The sequence below is a fragment of the Mandrillus leucophaeus genome, unplaced genomic scaffold (assembly GCF_000951045.1).
Source record: "Mandrillus leucophaeus isolate KB7577 unplaced genomic scaffold, Mleu.le_1.0 Scaffold1, whole genome shotgun sequence".
Taxonomy (NCBI): Eukaryota; Metazoa; Chordata; class Mammalia; order Primates; family Cercopithecidae; genus Mandrillus; species Mandrillus leucophaeus.
Genome location: NW_012098097.1, coordinates 512,570 through 521,031, shown reverse-complemented (window position 1 = coordinate 521,031; position 8,462 = coordinate 512,570).

Sequence of the window (8,462 nt, the reverse complement as noted above, 5' to 3'; positions counted from 1 at the left end):
CCCCCCCCCCACCAATAAAGACGGGTTTTCACACTTGCCCAGGATGGTCTCGAACTCGTGAGCTCAGGTGATCCACCCGCCTCGGTCTCCCACAGTGCTAGAATTACAGATGTGAGCCACCGAGCCCTGTCTCAGTTCTTATTCAAGTCAGGCCATTTTACCATTCTCTGGATTTTCCTCATCCTAATTTTCCTTTCCAGTCTCCAGGAAAGACAGACACATTTTCTTGATGACTTCAGCACTTGTAACCCCTTGTTGGCTTTCCTTAGAGGACATGACTGTTCTCAAAGTTTGAAATTGAGAATACTGACGCACCACTCCTGCTTCAGTTTTTCTTACATGTGGCTTTTGACTGGGCGCCTATCTCCCGACTGCCTGAGGTAGCATAGGGTAGGGGCAAAGGTGGTTGGTCTGTGCTTGAATCCCAAAACCCGCGATTACTAGCGTGGGACCTGTGCCAGTTAACTTGACCTCTTTTTCATCTCTTCATTAGTTTGTAAAACGGAGACAATTACAGCCCATCTGTATTATTATTATTATTTGACACGAAGTCTCGCTCTGTCGCCCAGGCTGGAGTGCAGTGGTGGGATCTCGGCTCACTGCAACCTCTGCCTCCTGGGTTCAAGCGATTCTCATGCCTCAGTCTCCCGAGTAGCTGGGATTACAGGCACGCACCACCACGCCTGGCTAATTTCTTTCTTTTGTTTTTTTTTGTTTTTGTTTTGTTTTTTGTTTTTTGTTTTTTTGAGACGCGGTCTCGCTCTGTCGCCCAGGCGGGAGTGCGGTGGCGCTATCTCGGCTCACTGCAAGCTCCGCCTCCTGGGTTCATGCCGTTCTCCTGCGTCAGCCTCGCAAGTAGCTGGGAGTACAGGCGCCCGCCACCATGCCCGGTCTCTGGAAAAAAAAAAAAAAAAAAAGGCCAGGTGTAGTGACACATGCCTGTAGTCTCAACTACAGCTACTCGGGAGGCTGAGGTGGGAGGATGGATTGAGCCTGGGAGGTCGAGGCTGCAGTGAGCCGTGATTCACATTACCTCAACCTGGGCAAACAGAGTGAGACCCTGTTCAAAAAAATAAATAAATAAACACCTTAGTGCTTGGTGGTGGGGGGGTTAGATTTTGTTGTTTTTTTTCATTAGAAGAAAAAGACACTCTCCCTTACTAAGATATTTTTGCCTGTTAACTAATATGCAGTTGCAGAATGAACCATAGACTGGCTACATTTCAAAGAGCACTACAAGTTCTAATGTTTAGAAATGAGTGAATATGCCAGTGGTCCAAGGTTGGAAAAGAAAGTTGGTAATAACATTAGAAGGTGGCAGAAAGCAGGAAAGAAATGTAACATATATGGCAGATGAAGGGTTTAAAAATAGCTTTTACAAATCAACACAGAAAAGATAAACACCATGACATAAAAATGAGCAAAAAATAGGAACCATATAACCCGAATGGTCCATTAACATCCATGTGTTCAACTTTACTGAACACACGAATGAAGTAAAATGAAAACCACTCTAATAATTTTTTCTTAGCTGCTAATTTGGCCAAACAGTATTTTGAAATAATTTCAAGCTAACAGAAAAGTGGCAAAAATAGTATAAAGAATCCCTACATTCTTTTCACCCAGATTCCCCAGTACTGAACATTTTACCTCAGTTCTTTATCAATCTCATTCTTTCTGTGTCTTCATCTCCGTCTCCATATGTAAATGCGCATTTTTTTCCTGAACCATTTGAGAGTAAATTGCAAGCTGGGCTGGTGGCTCACACCCGTAATCCCAACACTTTGGGAGGCTGAGGTGGGTTGATCACTTAAGGTCAGGAGTTTGAGACCAGCCAGGCCAAAATGGTGAAACCCCATCTCTACTAAAAATACAAAAATTAGTGGGGCGTGGCATTGCATGTCTAATCCCAGCTACTTGGGAGGCTGAGGCAGGAGCATCGCTTGAACCCAGGAAGTGGAGGTTGCAGTGAGCTGAGATCACGTTACTGCACTCCAGCCTGGGCAACAGAGCAAGACTGTCTCCAAAAAAAAGTAAATCACAGACATGATGTCCCGCACTCCAAAATACCTCAGAGTATATTCCCAAAAATCAAGCACATTTTCATAAGTAGCCACAGTACAACTAAAACATGAGTCCATACTGACACCACAGAGTTTGTTCATTCTAACCTTCCATTTTTCCATACGTATGATGTCCTTGGCCAGTAGAGAGACACCTGGCTCCTATTACTCACTATTTATTTATTTATTTGCTGTGTACTAGAATATGTACTAAAAATAATTTCAGAATTCCTAATCCATAGCACTGCAGGAAAACAACTCTACCAATTAGTATGTATTTAAGGTTCTTTACTGCCAGAGGATATATATTAAAATACTGTGTTCAAGTTACCTACGTGAGTTAGTTCTTCCCCCTCCCAATTCTACCCTTCAGTGTAGTATTGTTATTAACATGAAATATAGTTCGGTTCATTTATTTTTGTTTGCATTCCATTTTACGAATTTGCCCCCAACCTTGATCTTTTTTGATTGTGTGATACATTAACATGGTTACTCAAAAGTTGTATTTGATGATAATGTCCAATGATGGTAGACTGTGCTGGTGGAACTGTGTATAAACAGGTCGAATCTTTCTGGTGAATAACCCGACATGGAGTATTAATAGCTTTTAAAATGTTCATACCCATTGACCCAATAAGAGACCTCACAGACTTATGGTTAAGGACAGTCACCAAAATATTATTTATAATTATGAAAATTAGAAACAATCAAAATATCCAGCTATTGGAGGCTGGAAAAGCATAAATTATTAATCATAGACCATAAATTACATGTACCTTCTTATGTTAGAATACTAAACACATATTTAAAATCATTTCTCAGCTGGGCACAGTGGCTCATGCCTGTAATCCCAGCACTTTAGGAGGCCGAGGCAGGCTGATCACCTGAGGTCAGGAGTTTGAGACCAGCCTGGCCAACATGGCGAAACCCCATCACTACTAAAAATACAACAATTAGCCAGGCGTGGTGGCACATGCTTGTAGTTCCAGCTACTCAGGAAGCTGAGGCAGGAGAATTGCTTGAACCTGGGAGACGGAGGTTGCAGTGAGCCATGGTCACACCGCTGCACTCCAGCCTGGGCAACAGAGTGAGACGGTCTCAAAAAAAAAAAAAAAATTCATTTATCAAAGACAATAGTAACCTAGAGAAATGCTAAGAGGAAATAAAGTGTGACATAGAAGTGTTTACACATTGTAATTTTTTCTTTTTCTTTTTCTTTTTTTTTTTTTATTGGAGACCGGGCCTCACTCTGTCACCCAGGCTGGAGTAGAGTAGTGTGATCACAGCTCACTGCAGCCTGGACCTCTCAGGATCAGGTGATCTTCCCACCTCAGCCTCCCAAGTAGCTGGGATTGCAGGTATGCACCATCACACCCGGCTAATGTTTTATATTTTTTGTAGAGAGGGATTTCACCATGTTGCCCAGGCTTGTTTTGGTGTTGAACTTCTGGGCTCAAGCCATCTACATGCCTCCACCTTCTGAAGTGCTGGAATTACAGGCATGAGCCACCTTGCCTGGCCTATACATTGTAATCTTATTTTTGTTTTAAAAAGATGTGCTTGACCAGGCATGGTGGCTCATGACTGCAACCCCAGAACGTTGGGAAGCTGAGGGGGGCAGATCATCTGAGGTCGGGGGCTCGAGATCTGCCTGGCCAACAAGGCAAATCCCCATCTCTACTAAAAGATACAAAAATTGGCTGGACATGGCAGCACACGCCTGTAATCCCAGCTACTCAGGAGGCTGAGGCATGAGAATCACTTGAACCTGGGAGGCGGAGGTTGCAGTGAGCCAAGATCGCACCACTGCACTCACTTGGTGTCAAAAAAAAAAAAAAGAAAGAAAGAAAAAAAAAGTGCTGATAAGTAATAATCTATGAATAATGAGATATTTAGTGGTTTTGATTTCTCTTTCTCTCTCCCATTTTATTTGTTAATTTGCCTTTTCCAAACTTCCTACAATAAGTATTATTACTTTTACAGTCAGAAAGCAATTTAACAAGTCAGTAATGTACTAATTTTTAGGCATTCCTAAATACACAAATGACCCTTGGGCATAACAGCTTCTCCATGCTTTCTAGGTGGTTCCCTGCCTCTTTCTGCCTACCCTTTCAACTGCTCCTCAATCTGTTTTTCCTACAGTTTCTGAATTTTACTCACACCAACACACCACTAACTAGAGATTCACTTAGATTAACAATCAAGCCATCCTTTGTCTTCCTAATTTGTTGACTTTATTTTAAAATTACTATATGGACCGGGTACGGTGGCTCACGCCTGTAGTCTCAGCACTTTGGGAGGCCGAGGCAGACAGATCACTTAGGTCAGGAGTTCAAGACCAGCCTGGCCAACGTGGCAAACTCCTGTCTCTGCTTAAAAAAAAAAGAAAAAGAAAATTACCCAAGTGTGGTGGTGCACACCTGTAGTCCTAGCTACTTGGGAGGCTGAGGCAGGAGAATCACTTGAACCTGGGAGGCAGAGGTTGCAGTGATCTGAGATCACGCTACTGCATTTCAGCCTGGGTGATAGAGCAACACTAGGTCTCAACAAATAAATAAATAATAATAAAATTACTATATGTATGAAAATATTCCAAGTACACATTTTTAAAGGCTAAGAAGTACTAAAAGCATTGTAATGAAAAGTAATAGTCCCCACGCCATAGGTCAACTTACTAGAGGCTACTGTTCTCAACTCCTTGGCTGTTTTTTCTGGTATTTATCTCAGTGTTTCTCAACAATGTGTGCATAGTGAGATTTCTTGATCTTTTAATTTTAGGTAGCATTTGTTAGTTTATTGCCATGAGAGATTAGGACTTAACTCTCATACATCATACTTTCCACCTCTCATTCCTCTTGTGATTATATCACAAATTTTGGTTGAATCTGGTGGTCGCTGTTTACATTGTGATGATTATACAAACATTGTGCACTCCAGAGTCAAGTAGTGTACTATGACTGTGCTTTCTGTCTTGTAGAACCTTTTTATTTTTGCCTGGACTTAATCATCATTTGATTTCTGTTATTTATTTTCTTTAAAAAAAACTGTATAATATGCATGTGCCTCATTTTTTATCATTCTCTGGTTCTTTGTTTTCTAATGCTTCTCTTCATGGCCCATGCACACTGGTTACATTTTTTTTCTGAGTACCTTCCTCCCCGTTCCTATCTGTACTGGCCATCTGTGGGCCTACTGCATAGCTGTTCCTAGGACTGCAACTACACTTTGCTCTGTTGGATCCCCTGTTTCTTAAATTATTAAAATCTGTGTCTTCCTCTTTCCTGGCTTACTCCTTTGGTTTCAGTAGCACATCCCCAGAACCTTCTGGAATAAAGGTACATAGAGATAAATATTTTGAGATCTTTGACATCTAAAAATGCTTTTATTCTGCCCTTATACCTGACTGAGAATTTAGCTGGGTTGGTGTGGAATTCTGGATTGCAGATCACTTCCCGTCAGAGTTATAAGTAGTTTGCTCCGGTTTCTTCTGACTTCCAATGTTGCTACTGAGAAGTTCAATACCATTTTGATTCCTAGTCCTTTGTATGTTATCTGTTATTTTTAGGAAGATTTTAGGATCTCCTTTTTATCCTTAGAGTTCTGAAGGGTTATAAAGATGTGCCTTATAGCCTGAGCCTTTCTTCCCATTCATTTTGTGGCTCACTTAGCAGTCCCTTTGATACTGAGACCCTTATCCTTTCATTCTGATAAATTTTCTGGTATTATTTTTTTTATTATTATTTCCTTCCCTCCATTCTTGCTGGATGTTGGACTTTCAGAATAGATCCACAAATTTTCTTATCTCTCACATTTTTCCATCTTTTTGTACTATGTTCTGAAGTTTTTATCAATTATTTTCTTTTCTTTTTTTTTTTTTTTTTTTGAAACAGAGTTTCACTCTGTCACCCAGGCTGGAGTGCAGTGGTGCAATCTCAACTCACTGCAACTGCAACCTCCACCTCCCAGGTTCAACCAATTATCTGCCTCGGCCTCCCTAGTAGCTGGGATTACAGGCTCCCACCACCACACCCAGTTAATTTTTTTTTGTATTTTTAGTAGAAACAGGGTTTCACCATCTTGGCTAGTGATCTCGAACTCCTGACCTTGTGATCTACCCATCTTGGCCTCCCAAAGTGCTGGGATTACAGATGTGAGCCACCACGCCCAGCCTTTATCAATTATTTTCTATCCTTTCTTTTGAATACTTACTTTCAACTTCTGCTTTTTCATAACCAAAATCCCTTTCTTGTTATGATTATTTTATTTTGTACCCTGCTATGGTTTGAATGTCTGTGTCCCCCCAAAATTTACGTGTTGAGACCTAACCCCCAATGTGATAGTATTTGTAGATGGGAACCTTTGGGAGGTAATCAGGTCATGAGAATGGAACCCTTATGAATAGTATTAGTGCCTTTATAAAAGAGACCTAACGGAGCCAGCTCACCCTTTCCACCATGTGAGGCCACTGCAAGACACTGTCTCTGAACCAGAAAGCAGGCCCTCTCCAGACACCAAATCAGCGCCTTGATCTTGTATTCCAGTCCCTAGAACCATGAGAAATAAATTTCTGTTGTTTATAAACCACCCAGTTTATCATATTTTGTTATAGCATCCCAAACAGTCTAAAATACGTCCTGTCATTTCATGGATAAATGTCTTTTCTTATTTCTCTATAGATAGTAACTATACTACTTTTGAAGATTTGTTCTGTTGTTTCCTCTGTTTTGGTCTTTTTGTTTCATATTAGATCTTTCCATAAACATCTGGTAATCTTTGGCTATCTGTTAAGATTTCATTATGAGGCACAGAGAACTGGTGGAGGGTTCTGTGTGCATGAAGGTGGCTTATTCTCAGAGGCGATCTGGCACAGAACCAGCTTATTCACTGAGGGGAGTCTCCCCAGTGTCTGAACCTGAAAGTTTCTTCTCTGTGACCATCCCGGTTTTTCCCAGAGTAGGATCGTTTCCTGACTGACTGCCAGTGTTCTGGAAGCAGGTGCAGTAAAGAGGCTAAGAGTCCCACTAATGTGTGTGTGAAAATGAATCCTTAGTCACCTTGTTCATCCCTGACCCATACTGCCCGACAAGGACTCTCAGATCCCACAACTAATTCTTTTTAACACGAGAAGGTATTAAGAGGGTTAAGAGGTTCTCCATGATTCACCTACTAGTGTGAATTCATATCTGTTCCTTTTGCTTTCCCCCCTGGCCCTTAGCTGATATCAACTGCCCTGAGGAAATGGAAGTCTGATTGGTCAGGAAGCAGGAATAAATGGGTAATTTGGGGTCCCAGGCCCCCCTCAGCAGGCAAGCAGCCCAGAGGTGGGTAAAGCACATTAGGAGAGGGTGCTGCAATCCAGGGACTAGGACCCTGGACCTGGACACCAAAAGGGAGTTGAGAACGTAGAAAAGAAAACTTATGCTTAAATTATGCTCAGAGCCAGGGCTCTATGCAAAGCAGCAGCAGGTGACCTGATTTCTCCCTCCTGCACTGCAGAGAACCTGCCCTCAAAGACCCAGAGCTCAGCTTCAGTAGAAGTTGAACAGCACTGTGCAAGCGACCCTGAGAACCCAGTCACCCTGAGAAAAATGGTTTCTAGGGGAAAACACATTCTTCAGTCCAAACAACCAACTTACAAATGACCTTTTGGACCACGTCCTGCCTGCAAACTGAGGCTCGATTCACCTTTAATGGGCCAGCTCTGGCAGTGCCAAGGGAGAGAGGCCATTAGCAGAAATGAAAAAAGCAAGAAATCTTTTAGTCCATTAGGTTAAAATAAGATTTTTCATGCTTTATTATTTATGATTTGCGACTTCAGTTACTGTTTCCTGGAACAAATGTTATGATTCAGCTTCTATTTACTGAAGCCAACAGATGCTTTTCAGTTGTCATGTTACAAATCACAAAGCAGTCAGTCAGGCCTTTGGGGCTGTGGCCTCTTTTGCAATTCTTTGATGTCTCAGGCAACTTCTTTTCTGTGCCTCAGAGAGTTTCCAAAAGCTACCACAATCTGATGTGTGTGTGTGTGTGTGTATGTATATATGTGTGTGTATATCTATATGCACTCTCTCTATATATATATATGGCATATAAATACGGTAAAGTCAAAGAATTGAGCAAAAGCAGATTTTGGTTTTTACTCTAAGAATATAATTTCACTTCCTGAAAAAATAGGCATTAGGAGTCCCAAGGATACCACGTAGCATTTAGGAAGACTTGAGTGGGAGCTAAGAAAGTTCGAATGAGGGGAGGAAGAAAGTTCCTGGTCAGGCCCAGTATAGTGACTCAAGCCTGTAATCCCAGCACTTTAGAAGGCTGAGATGGGAGGATTGCTTGAGCTCAGGAGTTTGAGATCAACCTGGGCAACCTAGCGAGACTCTGAGCTCTATTACAAAAAAA